Here is a 17,510-nt window from a genome sequence, read left to right as displayed (position 1 = left end):
TGTGTGATTTGGGTGCTAGTGTTTCCACAATCCCAAAAACTTTGTGTGATTTGCTAGGTTTCCGTGAATTTGATGATTGTTCTCTAAACTTGCACCTTGCGGATTCCACTATTAAGAAACCTATGGGAAAGATTAATGATGTTCTTATTGTTTCAAATAGGAATTATGTGCCCATAGATTTCATTGTTCTTGATATAGATTGCAATCCTTCATGTCCTATTATTCTTGGTAGACCTTTCCTTAGAACAATTGGTGCAATTATTAATATGAAGAAAGGGAATATTAGATTCCAATTTCCGTTAAGGAAAGGCATGGAACACTTCTCTAGAAAGAAAATTAAATTACCATATGAATCTGTTATAAGAGCCACTTATGGATTGCCTACCAAAGATGGCAATACCTAGATCTATCTTCGCTTTTGTGCCTAGCTAGGGGCGTTAAACGATAGCGCTTGTTGGGAGGCAACCCAATTTTATTTTTATTCCTTGCTTTTTGCTCCTGTTTAGTAATAAAATAATTTATCTAGTCTATGTTTTGGTTGTGTTTTTTTGTGTTTAATTAGTGTTTGTGCCAAGTAGAACCGTTGGGAAGACTTGGGGGAAGTCTTTTTGATCTTGCTGTAAAAAAAGAAGCTTAAGCGCTCACGAGAATTGCTGCCATTTTTTATTGGAGAGTGCTATTTAGTTAATTATTTCTGCAGATGATTAATAGATAAATTCCTCAAGTCCAGAAATTTATTTTAGAATTTTTGGGGATCCATAAGTTTGTGTTAGCTACGGATTACTACAGACTGTTCTGTTTTTTGACAGATTCTATTTTTCGTCTGTTGTTTGCTTATTTTGATGAATCTATGGCTAGTAATGGAGTTTAGAAACCATAGAGAAGTTCGAATACAGTATGTTTAACACCAATATAAATAAATAATGAGTTTATTATAGTACCTTGAAGTGGTGTTTTGTTTTCTTTCGCTAACGGAGCTCACGAGATTTTCTTGTTAAGTTTTGTGTTGTGAAGTTTTCAAGTTTTGGGTAAAGATTTGATGGATTATGGAAAAAGGAGTGGCAAGGGCCTAAGCTTGGGGACTCCCAAGGCACCCTAAGGTAAATCCAAGGACACCAAAAAGCCTAAGCTTGGGGATGCCCCGGAAGGCATCCCCTCTTTTGTCTTCGTTCATCAGTAACTTTACTTGAAGCTATATTTTTATTCACCACATGATATGTGTTTTGCTTGGAGCGTCTTGTATGATTTGAGTCTTTGCTTTTTATTTTACCACAATCATCCTTGCTGTACACACCTTTTGAGAGAGACACACATGAATCGGAATTTATTAGAATACTCTATGTGCTTCACTTATATCTTTTGAGCTATATAGTTTTTGCTCTAGTGCTTCACTTATATCTTTTAGAGCACGGTGGTGGTTTTATTTTATAGAAATAATTGATCTATCATGCTTCACTTATATTATTTTGAGAGTCCTTTAGAACAACATGGCAATTTTCTTTTAGGCATAATAAAAACTTTCATATAAGTGCATTGAATACTAAGAGAAGTTTGATACTTGATGATTGTTTTGAGATATGGAGATGGTGATATTAGAGTCATGGTAGTTGAGTAGTTGTGAATTTGAGAAATACTTGTGTTGAAGTTTGTGATTCCCGTAGCATGCACGTATGGTGAACCGTTATGTGATGAAGTCGGAGCATGATTTATTTATTGATTGCCTTCCTTATGAGTGGCGGTCGGGGACGAGCGATGGTATTTTCCTACCAATCTATCCCCCTACGAGCATGTGCGTAGTACTTTGTTTTGATAACTAAAAGATTTTTACAATAAGTATGTGAGTTCTTTATGACTAATGTTTAGTCCATGTATTATACGCACCCTCACCCTTCCACCATTGCTAGCCTCTAGTATCGCGCAACTTTCGCCGGTATCATACTGATACGTCCATTTTGCATCATGCTTTTATATCGATATTTATTGCATTATGGACTGTTATTTCACTTTATAACACAATACTTATGGCTATTCTCTCTTATTTTACAAGGTTTACATAAGGAGGGAGAATGCCGGCAGCTGGAATTCTGGTCTGGAAAAGGAGCAAATATTAGAGACCTATTCTGCGCAACTCCAAAAGTCCTGAAACTCCACGGAATGTCTTAAAAGAAATAAAGAAAAATCCACGCCAAAGATGAAGGCCAGGGGGCTCACACCCTGCTCACGAGGGTGGGGGGCGCCCCCCCTAGGGCGCGCCCCCTATCTCGTGGGCCCCCTGGTGGCTCTCCGACGCCCATCTTCTCCTATATGAGGTCTTTCGATGAGAAAAAAATAATAAGGAACTTTTCAGGACGAGACTCCGCCGCCACGATGCGGAACCTTGGCGGATCCAATCTAGAGCTCCGGCAGAGCTGTTCTGCCGGGGATACTTCCTTCCCGAAGGGGGAAATCATCACCATCGTCATCACCAACGCTCCTCTCATCGGGAGAGGGCAATCTCCATCAACATCTTCACCAACACCATCTCATCTCCAAACCCTAGTTCATCTCTTGTATCCAATTCTTGTCTCAAAGTCCGGGATTGGTGCTAGTAGGTTGCTAGTAGTGTTGATTACTCCTTGTAGTTGATGCTAGTTGGTTTAATTGGTGGAAGATCATATGTTCAGGTCCTATATGCATATTATTACCCCTCTGATTATGAACATGAATATGCTTTGTGAGTAATTATGTTCGTTCCTGAGGACAAGGGAGAAGTCTTGCTATGAGTAGTCATGTGAATTTGGTATTCGTTTGATATTTTGATAAGATGTAGTTGTCTAGCCTCTAGTGGTGTTATGTGAACATCGACTACATAACACTTCACCATTATTTGGGCCTAGAGGAAGGCATTGGGAAGTAATAAGTAGATGATGGGTTGCTAGAGTGACAGAAGCTTAAACCCTAGTTTATGCGTTGCTTCGTAAGGGGCTGATTTGGATCCATATGTTTCATGCTATGGTTAGGTTTACCTTAATACTTTTGTTGTAGTTGTGGATGCTTGCAATAGAGGTTAATCATAAGTGGGATGTTTGTTCAAGTAAGAACAGTACCCAAGCACTGGTCCACCCACATATCAAATTATCAAATTATCGAACGCGAATCATATGAACGTGATGAAAACTAGCTTGACGATATTCCCAGGTGTCCTCGGGAGCGCTTTTCCTATTATAAGAGTTTGTTCTGGCTTGTCCTTTGCTACAAAAGGATTGGGCCACCTTGCTGCACTTTATTTACTTTTGTTACTTTTTGCTCGTTACAATTTATCATATCACAAAACTATCTGTTACCACTTATTTCAGTACTTGCGGAGAATACCTTGTTGAAAACCGCTTATCATTTCCTTCTGCTCCTCGTTGGCTTCGACACTCTTACTTATCGAAAGGACTATGATAGATCCCCTATACTTGTGGGTCATCAAGACTCTTTTGTGGCGCCGTTGCCGGGGAGTGTAGCGCCTTTGGTTGGTGGAATTTGGTAAGGAAAAATTTATATAGTGTGCTGAAATTTATTGTCACTTGTTACTATGGAAAGTAATTCTCTGGGGGGCTTGTTCGGGGTATCTTCACCCCGTCCAGTAGAGCAAAGAGTTTCTCCTCAACCTACTGAACCTATTGAAAATGAAACTCCTTTTGAATTTCCTGCGGCTATGATGGAAAAACTGCTAGCTAACCCTTTTACAGGAGATGGAACAAAGCATCCCGATGAGCACTTAATATATGTGGATGAAGTTTGTGGATTATTTAAGTTTGTAGGTATACCCGATGATGTTGCTAAGAATAAGGTCTTCCCTTTATCTTTGAAGGGAGACGCATTGATATGGTATAGGCTATGTGATGATATGAGATTCTGGGACTATAAAAGATTGAAGTTGGAATTTCATCAAAAGTATTACTGAGGGAGTCCTGGATTAGGGGGTGTCCGGATGGCCGGACTATACCTTTAGCCGGACTCCTGGACTATGAAGATACAAGATTGAAGACTTCGTCCCGTGCCCGGGAGGGACTTTCCTTGGCGTGGAAGGCAAGCTTGGCGATACGAATATGCAGATCTCCTACCATTGTAACCGACTCTATGTAACCCTAACCCTACCCGGTGTCTATATAAACCGGAGGGTTTTAGTCCGTAGGACAACATACACATCAACAATCATACCATAGGCTAGCTTCTAGGGTTTAGCCTCCTCGATCTCGTGGTAGATCTACTCTTGTACTACCCATATCATCAATATTAATCAAGCAGGACGTAGGGTTTTACCTCCATCGAGAGGGCCCGAACCTGGGTAAAACTTCGTGTCCCTTGTCTCCTGTTACCATCCGGTCTAGACGCACAGTTCGGGACCCCCTACCCGAGATCCTCCGGTTTTGACACCGACATTGGTGCTTTCATTGAGAGTTCCTCTGTGTCGTCGCCGTCAGGCTCGATGGCTCCTACGATCATTGATAGCGATGCAGTCCAGGGTGAGACCTTCCTCCCCGGACAGATCTTCGTCTTCGGCGGCTTCGCACTACGGGCCAATTCGCTTGGCCGCCTGGAGTAGATCGAAAGCTACGCCCCTGGCCGTTAGGTCAGATTTGGAAATTTAAACTACACGGCTGACATCCGCGGGGACTTGATCTTCGACGGATTCGAGCCACTGCCGAGCGCGCCGCGCTGTCACGACGAGCATGATCTAGCTCTGCCGCCGAACAGTGCCTCGGAGGCCGCACCCGCATCGGCTCCGACCCTTGATTCGGAGCCAAATACGTCGATCGAGGATGGGCAGATGGACGCCACCTCGGGGGCTGCGACCCCAACGACGATTGAGCCAAGCACCAGCCCCGTACTCTGCGAGACTCGTGACTCCAAGGAGCCGGACTCCTCTCCGGACTCCGAACCCTCCGCGCCCCTACCGATCGAATCCGATTGGGCGCCGATCATGGAGTTCACTGCCGGGGACATCTTTCAGCACTCGCCTTTCGGCGATATCCTGAAGTCACTGAAGTCTCTCTCTTTATCAGGAGAGCCCTGGCCGGACTACGGTCAGCAAGGTTGGGGTACGGACGATGAAGAAATTCAAAGCCCAGCCACCACCCACTTTATAGCCACTATCGACGAAATAACCGACATGCTCGACTTCGACTCCGAGGACATCGACGGTATGGACGCCGATGAAGGAGATGATGAAGAACCAGTGCCTACTAGGCCTTGAAAAGCCACCTCATCGTATGATATATACATGGTGGACACCCCAAAAGAGGGAGATGGCGATGGAACAGCGGAGGATGACCCCTCCAAGAAACAATCTAAGCGCCGGCGTCAGCGGCGCCGCTCAAAATCCCGCCAAAACAAACACGGTGATTCCAGCACGGGAGATAATAATACTCCCGAAAGCGCCAAAGAAAACCCCCTCCAGCAAGATTTAGCACAGGAGGATGGAGAAACCATCCCTCATGAGAGAGCGGCAGACAGAGAGGTCGAAGACGATAATTATATGCCTCCCTCCGAAGACGAGGCAAGCCTCGACAACGACGAATTCGTCGTGCCAGAGGATCCCGTCGAGCAAAAGCGTTTTCAATGCAGGCTTATGGCCACGGCAAGAAGCCTCAAGAAAAAACAACAACAACTTAGAGCTGATCAAGATTTGCTAGTCGACAGATGGACTGAAGTCCTTGCGGCCGAAGAACATAAACTCGAACGCCCCTCCAAGAGCTACCCAAAGCGCAGGTTGCTACCCCGATTAGAGGAGGAAGCACTTGATGCGGCCGACCGGCCACCTCGTGGTCGCGACAGAGAGGCCTCTCGGCCCTCCACTCAAGCCGCACCCCGTACCAAGGCACGGGAATATGCGCCGGACTTACGAGACATGTTGGAGGACAAGGCAAGGCAAACAAGATCGATCTATGGATCGTGTGGGCTCCCCACGGCTCGAGACGGTAACCGTCACGCCGGCCACAAATTCGGCGGGGCCGAACAAAGTAGACAAGGCTCATTGGAGCTACGTCATGATATTGCCCAGTACAGAGGTGCCGCACACCCACTCTGCTTTACAGACGAAATAATGGATCATCAAATCCCCGAGGGTTTCAAACCCGTAAACATCGAATCATATGATTGCACAACAGATCCCGCAGTATGGATCGAGGATTATCTCCTCCATATCCACATGGCCCGCAGCGATGATTTCCACGCCATCAAATACCTCCCACTCAAGCTTAAAGGACCAGCTCGGCATTGGCTTAACAGCTTGCCAACAAGATCAATCAGTTGTTGGGAGGACCTGGAAGCCGCATTCCTCGACAATTTCCAGGGCACTTACGTGCGACCCCCAGACGCCGATGACCTAAGTCATGTAATTCAGCAGCCAGAGGAATCGGCCAGGCAATTCTGGACACGGTTCCTAACAAAGAAAAATCAAACAGTCGACTGTCCGGACGCTGAGGCCCTAGCAGCCTTCAAATACAATATCCGTGATGAGTGGCTGGCCCGGCACCTTGGACAGGAAAAGCCGAAATCTATGGCAGCACTCACAACACTCATGACCCGCTTTTGCACGGGAGAAGACAGCTGGCTTGCTCGTAGCAACAATATGACCAAGAACCCTGGTAATTCGGACACCAGGGACAGTAGTGGAAGGTCGCGTCGCAACAAGCAGATGCGCCGCATTAACGGCGACAATGCTGAGGATACGACAGTTAATGCCGGATTCAGAGGCTCTAAATCCGGTCAGCGGAAAAAGCCATTCAAAAGGAATCCTAGGGGCCCGTCCAGTTTGGACCGAATACTCGACCGCTCGTGCCAGATACATGGCACCCCCGAAAAGCCAGCCAATCACACCAACAGGGATTGTTGGGTGTTCAAGCAGGCAGGCAAGTTAAACGCCGAAAATGAAAACAAGGGGCTGAATAGCGATGACGACGAGGAGCCCCGGACGCCGAACAACAGTGGACAGAAGGGTTTTCCCCCACAAGTGCGGACGGTGAACATGATATACGCAACCCATGTCCCCAAAAGGGAGCGGAAGTGTGCGTTAAGGGACGTATACGCGGTAGAGCCAGTCGCCCCAAAGTTCAACCCATGGTCCTCCTGCCCGATCACCTTTGATCGAAGGGACCATCCCACTAGCATCCGTCATGGCGAATTCGCCGCATTGGTTCTAGACCCAATTATTGACGGATTTCATCTCACTAGAGTCCTTATGGACGGCGGCAGTAGCCTGAACCTGCTTTACCAGGATACAGTGCGAAAAATGGGCATAGATCCCTCGAGGATTAAGCCCACCAAAACGACCTTTAAAGGCGTAATACCAGGTGTAGAGGCCAACTGTACAGGCTCAGTCACACTTGAAGTGGTCTTCGGATCTCCGGATAATTTCCGAAGTGAGGAGTTAATCTTCGACATAGTCCCGTTTCGCAGTGGCTATCACGCACTGCTCGGGCGAACCGCATTCGCTAAGTTCAATGCGGTACCGCATTACGCATACCTTAAGCTCAAGATGCCAGGCCCGCGAGGAGTAATTACGGTCAATGGAAACACGGAACGCTCCCTCCAAACGGAGGAGCACACGGCGGCCCTTGCAGCGGAAGTTCAAAACAGCCTCTCCAGGCAGTTCTCCAGTCCAGCCACTAAACGACCGGACACCGTCAAGCGCGCCCGGAGTAACCCACAACAAGACCGCCTGGCACGATCCGAGCAGGCGTAGCAATGCGGCCCCAACCCCAACCCTCGCAAAAAGGCGACGCCAGTACTTCGCGTACATAACTACTCTCTAGAGATACCATGGGCACAGGGGGAGGGGCACCAACACGGCATGCCCAAAACACGGCTTAAACCGTACCAGGGGCTGCCGATTTCTTAATTTTCTCTTACTTTCAGGACTTCATCTTTCGGAAGGCCTGTTCGGCAGTTCAATTGCCTCACAAACGATGCAAGAACCAGGGAAGCAGACAAGCCACGCCGCACTACGGAACTCCCAGGTGGTCTCTATCACGAGCAGTATACCCGTTCCGCATACTATTCCGCAGCTTGCCCCTGGAACGGACATGTTAACTAGTCCAACCTTCCACTTATCGCATTATTTGTATCGTTCTGCTTTGATCGCAGCCCCTTTTTAATAAACAATGCATAGCTTTCGTCTATTTTTGCATTACCTTTTTTCTTTATATATGTTCCTTAACGACATGTTGCACCCGTACACGCTGGTACGGCCAAAATACGCCAGGGGCTTTAGTACCCCTCAATATGGTGTGAGAAGTCCGAACACTTTAACAAGTGCGGCACCCCGAACTTATAGCATTATATGCATCAGCTCTGAATCATGTCTTGGGTCAATAGTTGGGTTTGCCCGGCTCCTATGTTTTGGTGCCTTACGTTCCGCTATATCGGCTAAGGTAGCACTAGGAGAACCACTGCGATTGTGCCCCGGTTGAGCTGGGTCGAGCACCTCAGTGGAGAAAGCTAAAACTGACTTTCATGATGAAGCAAGAGCTGGTCGCTGTTCGAGAGGTTTTTCCGAGTCCCTAAAGACTTATGCCGCTTAGGGCGAGGGGCCGGCTCTGTCCGGCCAAGGCATGGATAGCGCCCCGAACTCGGTCTTCCGAATACCAGGGGCTTTGCCGAAATTTAAAATTATAGAATTCTATGGCTAAGTGAGAGTGTTCACGCATTATAGTCCGATTGCCTTGTTCGTTGGGCTGAGCGCCTCCCTCGAAGGACCCAAACATGGGAAAAAGAGCGCTCAGGTTTACCCCCGAACACCCCAGCACTAGCGGCACGGGGGCAGAAGCCGACGACTCGCCATCTCTCAGAATTGATAAACAGCCACACAGAAGGTAATATTTTAAATTCCAACAGCATTGCTTAGCGCATATAAACAAGTTTTCAGCGCACAGGACAAAACGGGCAAGTTTCACTCAAAAATTGCATCCCCAGAACATTCATCCACCACAAGGCGAGCACCCTTCATAACGTCCTTATAGTAATTCCCGGGCTTGCGATGCTCTTTCCCCGGTGGTGGCCCGTCCTTCACAAGCTTCTCAGCATCCAGCTTGCCCCAGTGCACCTTAGCATGGGCAAGGGCCCTACGGGCACCCTCAATGCAGACGGAGCGCTTGATGACTTCGAGCCTTGGATAGGCCTCCACCAGCCGCCGCACCAGCCCGAAGTAGCTCCCAGGCAGAGCACCTCCAGGCCACAGCCGAACAATGAGGCCCTTCATGGCCTGTTCGACCGCCTTGTGGAGCTCGACCAGTTGCTTCAGCTGGTCGCTCAGGGGCACGGGGTGTGCGGCCTCATCGTACTGAGACCAGAACACCTTCTCCATCGAGCTGCCCTCCTCGGCTCGATAGAATGCGGCGGCATCGGACACACTCCGGGGAAGATCTGCGAATGCTCCTGGAGAGCTCCGGATTCGGGTAAGTAACAAGTAACTCACGTTTATGTGTTTGCTTTGCATAAAGAATGCCTTACCCGCCGCTATCTTCTTCACCTCATCCAACTCCTGGAGGGTCTTCTGGGATTCAGCCTTGGCAGATTTGGCATTCTCAATAGCCACCGCGAGCTCGGACGCTTGCGTCTTTGAGTCAAGCTCCAAACTCTCATGTTTTTCCATGAGAGCCTGGAGCTCTTGCCGCACCTTGCCAACCTCGGCCTCATATTTCTCCCGCTCGATGCGCTCTGAGGCTGCACTCTTCTCGGCCTCGACCAGCGCTTTCTTAAGGGTCGCCACTTCAGACGTGGCCCCTACAATAGCCACGATAATCCTGTCATTCTTTGCCATTGCACCTTTTTATATATATTTTTAACAAGGTATTTCTTACCTTCATTGTCCTCGAGCTGCTTCTTGGCACGTTCGAGCTCTTGCTCGGACCGCTCGAGGTTCTGCTTTAGCGTGTCCACTTCCGCAGTCAGTGCGACGGGCGCAAGCAGGGAAGCCTGCATATGCATATTGACTCATTTTTGTTAGACTCCTGCGAATTCTATTTGATCCTCTATTCGACTTTTCTTCCCGAACACCAAACAGAGCATCAGGGGCTACTGTCTATGCGGTACTATTATTTACACTTTGTTTACTTACCTCAAAGCCTGTCAAAAGGCTAGTACAAGCTTCAGTCATTCCGTCTTTGGCGGACTGAACCTTCTGGACCACCGCACTCATAATAGCGCGGTGCTCCTCGTCGATGGAGGCGCCTTGGAGTGCCTCCAACATATTGTCCGGCGCCTCCGGTTTGACGGAGGCCGCCGGCACGGTGGACTTGCTCCTCTTGGAAGGAGGTCCCCCACCGGACTCTGGAACCTTTGAAGGTTCCGGAGCGGTGTCCAGCCTAGAGCCGGACTTGGAACCCTGAGGGGTTCCATCCCCTTTACTCCTGGAGTCCGGGAGGTCATCTTGCGGCGCCTCCAGGACCACCTCCTCCCGGCTTGGAACCTGTTGAGACAACACTTCGGTGTCGTCCGTAGGGCAGGGGGAGGAAGCCGTCGGAAGTGATTTCACATCCAACGAGTCCAGTGAGCCGCTCGACGACGCATCGAGCCGGTCTTTGGGTGGGCTGCATAAACATATTCGACGTTAGGGAAAGCTATGCAATAAACGAATGCTATGAATTACTCCGGTATCCGGATACTTACGATTTTGCCAGGGGCTTGGCCCTAGGCGTCCAATCCTCTCCGCCGCCGTCGGCGTCGGTGGAGCAGTCCGGAGGAAGAGTTTTCCCCTTCTTGGACCCTTCGGCCTCCCCAGTGGGGGCGGCCTTCCTTTTCTTCCCTTCCCCCGCTGGAGGGGGAGGGGTCTCTTCTTCCTCCTCCTCGTCTTCACGGGAGGAGTGCGTCTTGGATTCGTTGGATGATGAATCCGACACCTCCGGGCGTCGGGCACTCTTTCGAGTCCCCGTGGCCTTCTTCTTGACCTTCTTCTCCAGCACCACATAGGGTGCCGGAACCAGCAGCTTCGCCAAGCGAGCATCCGCTGGGCCTTCGGGCAAAGGAGCCGGATAGTTGATCTATCCGGAGGTCACCTGCCAATCCTGTCAAAGGTAAGGGAGTTTAGATCCCGCATGGAGTCAAACTATGAAAAACTGATACCCTATAAAAGGAAAAAAAAACAGCTTACCGCGAGAGCGTGATGTTGCGCACTGAATCCGCGATCCTCAGTAGCAGATGCAGGAGCCTCGGCGCCCTTGAAAAGCACCTTCCAGGCATCTTCGTACGTCGTGTCGAAGAGCCTGCTCAGAGTTTGGTGCCGCGCCGGGTCGAACTCCCACAGGTTGAAAGCCCGTTGTTGGCACGGGAGGATCAAGCGGATCAGCATATCCTGGACCATGTTGACAAGTTTGAGCTTCTTGTCCACCAGGGTTTTGACGCATGTTTGGAGTCCGGTTAGCTCTCCTTTTTTACCCCACGACAGGCCCGTCTCTTTCCAGGACATGAGCTGCGTTGGGGGTCCGGACCGGAACTCGCGGGGTGCGACCCATTCGGCGTCGCGCGGCTCGGTGATGTAAAACCACCCCGATTGCCACCGCTTCAGGGTCTCCACAAAGGAGCCCCCGAGCGAGAGGACGTTGGCCATCTTGCCCACCATGGCGCCTCCGCACTCCGCCTGGCTGCCGCGCACCACCTTCGGCTTGACGTTGAAAGTCTTGAGCCAGAGCCCGAAATGGGGGCGGATGTGGAGGAAGGCCTCGCACATGACGATAAACGCCGAGATGTTGAGGACGAAGTTCGGGGCCAGATCGTGGAAATCCAGGCCGTAGTAGTGTTGGGGAACGTAGTAATTTCAAAAAAATTCCTACGCACACGCAAGATCATGGTGATGCATAGCAATGAGAGGGGAGAGTGTGATCTACGTACCCTTGTAGACCGACAGCGGAAGCGTTAGCACAATGCGGTTGATGTAGTCGTACGTCTTCACGGCCCGACCGATCAAGCACCGAAACTACGGCACCTCCGAGTTTTAGCACACGTTCAGCTCGATGACGATCCCCGGACTCCAATCCAGCAAAGTGTCAGGGAAGAGTTCCGTCAGCACGATGGCGTGGTGACGATCTTGATGTACTACCATCGCAGGGCTTCGCCTAAGCACCGCTACAATATTATCGAGGATTATGGTGGAAGGGGGCACCGCACACGGCCAAGAATATGATCACGTGGATCAACGTGTGTGTTTATGGGGTGCCCCCTGCCCCCGTATATAAAGGAGTGGAGGAGGGGAGGGCCGGCCCTCTCTATGGCGCGCCCTAGGGGAGTCCTACTCCCACCGGGAATAGAATTCCCCCTTTCCTAGTCCAACTAGGAGTCCTTCCATGTAGTAGGAGTAGGAGACAAGGAAGAGGGAAGAGAAGGAAGGAGGGGGCGCAGCCCCTCCCCCTAGTCCAATTCGGACTAGGCCTTGGGGGGGGGGCGCGGCCTACCTCTCCCTCTCCCCTAAAGCCCAATAAGGCCCATATACTTCTTCTCCCGTATTCCCGTAACTCCCCGGTACTCCGAAAAATACCCGAACCACTCGGAACCTTTCCGATGTCCGAATATAGTTGTCCAATATATCGATCTTTATGTCTCGACCATTTCGAGACTCCTCGTCATGTCCCCGATCTCATCCGGGACTCCGAACTCCTTCGGTACATCAAAACTCATAAACTCATAATATAACTGTCATTGAAACCTTAAGCGTGCGGACCCTACGGGTTCGAGAACAATGTAGACATGACCGAGACACGTCTCCGGTCAATAACCAATAGCGGAACCTGGATGCTCATATTGGCTCCCACATATTCTATGAAGATCTTTATCGGTCAGACCCATAACAACATACGTTGTTCCCTTTGTCATCGGTATGTTACTTGCCCGAGATTCGATCGTCGGTATCTTAATACCTAGTTCAATCTCGTTACCGGCAAGTCTCTTTACTCGTTCCGTAATACATCATCTCACAACTAACTCATTAGTTGCAATGCTTGCAAGGCTTATGTGATGTGCATTACCAAGAGGGCCCAGAGATACCTCTCCGACAATCGAAGTGACAAATCCTAATCTCGAAATACGCCAACCCAACATGTACCTTTGGAGACACCTGTAGAGCTCCTTTATAATCACCCAGTTACGTTGTGACGTTTGGTAGCACACAAAGTGTTCCTCCGGCAAACGGGAGTTGCATAATCTCATAGTCATAGGAACATGTATAAGTCATGAAGAAAGCAATAGCAACATACTAAACGATCGGGTGCTAAGCTAATGGAATGGGTCATGTCAATCACATCATTCTCCTAATGATGTGATCCCGTTAATCAAATAACAACTCTTTTGTTTATGGTTAGGAAACATAACCATCTTCGATTAATGAGCTAGTCAAGTAGAGGCATACTAGTGACACTCTGTTTGTCTATGTATTCACACATGTATTATGTTTCCGGTTAATACAATTCTAGCATGAATAATAAAAATTTATCATGATATAAGGAAATAAATAATAACTTTATTATTGCCTCTAGGGCATATTTCCTTCAGTCCCCCACTTGCACTAGAGTCAATAATCTAGTTCACATCGCCATGTGATTCAACACTAAGAGTTCTCATCACCATGTGATTAACACCCATAGTTCACATCGTCATGTGACCTATACCCAAAGGGTTTACTAGAGTCAATAATCTAGTTCACATCATTTATGTGATTAACACCCAAAGAGTACTAAGGTGTGATCATGTTTTGCTTGTGAGATAATTTTTGTCAACGGGTCTGTCACATACAGATCCGTAAGTATTTTGCGAATTCTATGTCTACAATGCTCTGCACGGAGCTACTCTAGCTAATTGCTCCCACTTTCAATATGTATCTAGATCGAGACTTAGAGTCATCCAGATCTGTGTCAAAACTTGCATCGACGTAACTTTTTACGATGAACCTTTTGTCACCTCCATAATCGAGAAATATTTCCTTATTCCACTAAGGATTATTTTGACCAATGTCTAGTGATATACTCTTAGATCACTATTGTACTCCCTTGCTTAACACAGTGTAGGGTATACAATAGATTTGGTACACATCATGGCATACTTTATAGAACCTATGGCTGAGGCATAGGGAATGACTTTCATTCTCTTTCTATCTTCTGCCGTGGTCGGGCTTTGAGTCTTACTCAATTTCATACCCTGTAACACAGCCAAGAACTCTTTCTTTGACTGTTCCATTTTTTAACTACTTCAAAATATTGTCAAGGTATGTACTCATTGAAAAAACTTATCAAGCGTCTTGATCTATCTCTATAGATTTTGATGCTTAATATGTAAGCAGCTTCACCAAGGTCTTTCTTTGAAAATCTTCTTTAAAAACACTCCTTTATGCTTTGCAGAATAATTCTACATTATTTTCGATCAACAATATGTCATTCACATATACTTATCAGAAATGCTGTAGTGCTCCCACTCACTTTCTTGTAAATACAGGCTTCACCGCAAGTCTGTATAAAACTATATGCTTTGATCATACTATCAAAGCATTTATTCCAACTCCGAGAGGCTTGCACCAGTCCATAAATGGATCGCTGGAGCTTGCACACTTTGTTAGCTCCTTTTGGATCGACAAAACCTTCCGGCTGCATCATATACAACTCTTCTTCCAGAAATCCATTCAGGAATGCAGTTTTGACATCCATTTGCTGGATTTCATAAAATGCGGCAATTGCTAACATGATTCGGACAGCCTTAAGCATAGATACGAGTGAGAAACTCTCATCATAGTCAACACCTTGAACTTGTCGAAAACCTTTTTGCGACAATTCTAGCTTTGTAGATAGTAACACTACTATCAGCGTCCGTCTTCCTCTTGAAGATCCATTTAATCTCAACGGCTCGCTGATCATTGGGCAAGTTAAACAAAGTCCATACTTTGTTCTCATACATGGATCTCATCTCAGATTTCATGGCCTCAAGCCATTTCGTAGAATCTAGGCTCATCATCGCTTCCTCATAGTTCGCAAGTTCGTCATGGTCTAGTAACATGACTTCCAGAACAGGATTACCGTACCACTTTGGTGCGGATCTCACTCTGGTTTACCTACGAGATTCGGTATTAACTTGATCTGAAGTTACATGATCATCATCATTAGTCTTCCTCACTAATTGGTGTAGTAGTCACAGGAACAGATTTCTTGTGATGAACTACTTTTCAATAAGGGAGAAGGTACAATTACCTTATCAAGTTCTACTTTCCTCCCACTCACTTCTTTCAAGAGAAACTCCTTCTCTAGAAAGGATCCATTCTTAGCAACGAATGTCTTGCCTTCGGATCTATGATAGAAGGTGTACCCAATAGTCTCCTTTGGGTATCCTATGAAGACATATTTCTCCGATTTGGGTTTGAGCTTATCAGGATGAAACTTTTTCATATAAGCATCACAATCCCAAACTTTAAGAAACGACAACTTTGGTTTCTTGCCAAACCACAGTTCAGATTGTGTCGTCTCAACGGACTTAGATGGTGCCCTTTCAAACGTGAATGCAGCTGTGTTTAATGCATAACCCCAAAACGATAGTGGTAGATCGGTAAGAGACATCATAGATTGCACTATATCCAATAAAGTACGGTTATGACAATCGGACACACCATTATGCTGTGGTGTTCCAGGTGGCATGAGTTTGTGAAACTATTCCACAATGTTTTAATTGAAGACCAAACTCGTAACTCAAATATTTGTCTCTGCGATCAGATCGTAGAAACTTTTTTTCTTGTCACGATGATTTTCCACTTCACCCTGGAATTATTTGAACTTTTCAAATGTTTCAGACTTATGTTTCATCAAGTAGATATGCTCATATCTTCTCAAATCATCTGTGAAGATCAGAAAATAATGATACCTGTCGCGAGCCTCAATATTCATCGGACCACATACATCAGTATGTATGATTTCCAACAAATCTGTTGCTCGCTCCATTGTTCCGAAGAACAGAGTCTTAGTCATCTTTCCCATGAGGCATGGTTCGCAAGCATCAATTGATTCATAATCAAGTGATTCCAAAAGCCCATCAGCATGGAGTTTCTTCATGCGCTTTACACCAATATGACCTAAATGGCAGTGCCACAAATAAGTTGCACTATCATTATTAATTTTGTATCTTTTGGTTTCAATATTATGATTATGTGTATCACTACGATCGAGATCCAACGAACTATTTTCATTGGGTGTGTAACCATATAAGGTTTTATTCATGTAAACAGAACAACAATTTATTCTCTTACTTAAATGAATAACCGTGTAAACATGATCAAATCATATTCATGCTCAACGCAAACACCAAATAACACTTATTTAGGTTCAACACTAATCCCAAAATTATAGGGAGTGTGCGATGATGATCATATCAATCTTGGAACCACTTCCAACACACATCGTCACTTTACCCTTAACTAGTCTCTGTTTATTCTGCAACTCCCGTTTCGAGTTACTAATCTTAGCAACTGAACTAGTATCAAATACTGAGGGGTTGCTATAAACACTAGTAAAGTACACATCAATAACATGTATATCAAATATTCTTATGTTCACTTTGCCATCCTTCTTATCCGCCAATCACTTGGGGTAGTTCCGCTTCCAGTGACCAGTCCCTTTGCAGTAGAAGCACTTAGTCTCAGGCTTAGGACCAAACTTGGGCTTCTTCACTTGAGCAGCAACTTGCTTGCTGTTCTTCTTGAAGTTCCCCTTTTTTTCTTTTGCCCTTTTCTTGAAACTAGTGATCTTGTCAACCATCAACACTTGATGCTCTTTCTTGATTTCTACCTTCATCTATTTCATCATGAAGAGCTTGGGAATCGTTTTCGTCATCCCTTGCATACTATAGTTCATCACGAAGTTCTACTAACTTGGTGATGGTGACTAGAGAATTCTGTCAATCACTATCTTATCTGGAAGATTAACTCCCACTTGATTCAAGCGATTATAGTACCCAGACAATTTGAGCACATGCTCACTAGTTGAGCGATTCTCCTCCATCTTTTAGCTATAGAACTTGTTGGAGACTTCATATCTCTCAACTCGGGTATTTGCTTGAAATATTAACTTCAACTCCTGGAACATCTCATATGGTCCATGATGTTCAAAACATCTTTGAAGTCCCGATTCTAAGCCATTAAGCATGGTGCACTAAACTATCAAGTAGTCATCATATTGAGCTGGCCAAACTTTCATAACGTCTGCATCTACTCCTGTAATAGGTCTGTCACCTAGCGGTGCATCAAGGACATAATTCTTCTATGCAGCAATGAGGATAAACCTCAGATCACGAATCCAATCCGCATCATTGCTTTCAACACAATTTTCTCTAGGAACATATCAAAATAAACACAGGGAAGCAACAACGCGAGCTATTGATCTACAACATAATTTGCAAAATACTACCAGGACTAAGTTCATGATAAATTTAAGTTCAATTAATCATATTACTTCAGAACTCCCACTTAGATAGACATCCCTCTAATCCTCTAAGTGATTATGTGATCCAAATCAACTAAACCA

The sequence above is a fragment of the Triticum urartu genome, chromosome 4A (genome assembly GCF_056163025.1).
Source record: "Triticum urartu cultivar PI428250 chromosome 4A, HENAU_Tu73, whole genome shotgun sequence".
In the NCBI taxonomy this organism is placed as follows: domain Eukaryota; kingdom Viridiplantae; phylum Streptophyta; class Magnoliopsida; order Poales; family Poaceae; genus Triticum; species Triticum urartu.
The sequence above is the reverse complement of the archived record's forward strand: the minus strand, read 5'-3'. Positions refer to the sequence as shown.